General features: G+C 40.7%; 1 long non-coding RNA gene across 1 annotated transcript in view; it reads right to left on the bottom strand.

Moving 5' to 3' along the window:
- The window catches only part of LOC140322682 (uncharacterized), a 30,026-nt gene that overhangs the window by 9,101 nt on the left and 20,436 nt on the right, over window positions 1-489 (bottom strand). The gene's annotated exons all lie outside the window — the stretch shown is intronic.

The following is a 489-nucleotide window of genomic DNA, read 5'->3' as shown; positions in this document are numbered from 1 at the left end:
TTACTTTTAAACTCTAATTTGATCAGGTTATTATATAAAACATATAAGACCTACCCTGAAAATAAGACCTAGTGTGTTTTTGGGAGGCCAAAAAATATAAGACAGTGTCTTATTTTCGGGGAAACACGGTACATGCATTCAATTCACAATAAGTTACTTGCCTTGCTGACCCTGTTCAGTCCATGAAGTCCCATTCCTGGTGAATAAATCTTAGCATCATGTGATACATGGTTAAAAAGAAATTAAGTACCCCCTTTGCATTTGCACAGATCCATTCTAGTGCTGGGCTTCTCCACTGGTTCAGAACACAATTGGCCTGATTCATCAATAAAATGCGCATATGCTTGGCACACGTATGTACACGCCGGTCAGCAACCTCTATTAGCGTGATTTGGGCCTGAGTTCTAGTGAACTCGCCTGCCGGTTTCCTGCAAAGATCTCAAATACGCCAATTAAGGCGATTCATTTTCAGCTTCGCGATTCAGAAGA

The sequence above is a fragment of the Pyxicephalus adspersus genome, chromosome 2 (genome assembly GCF_032062135.1).
Source record: "Pyxicephalus adspersus chromosome 2, UCB_Pads_2.0, whole genome shotgun sequence".
Taxonomy (NCBI): Eukaryota; Metazoa; Chordata; class Amphibia; order Anura; family Pyxicephalidae; genus Pyxicephalus; species Pyxicephalus adspersus.
Note: the sequence above shows the minus strand (reverse complement) of the source record. Positions and strands in the feature narration are given on the sequence as shown.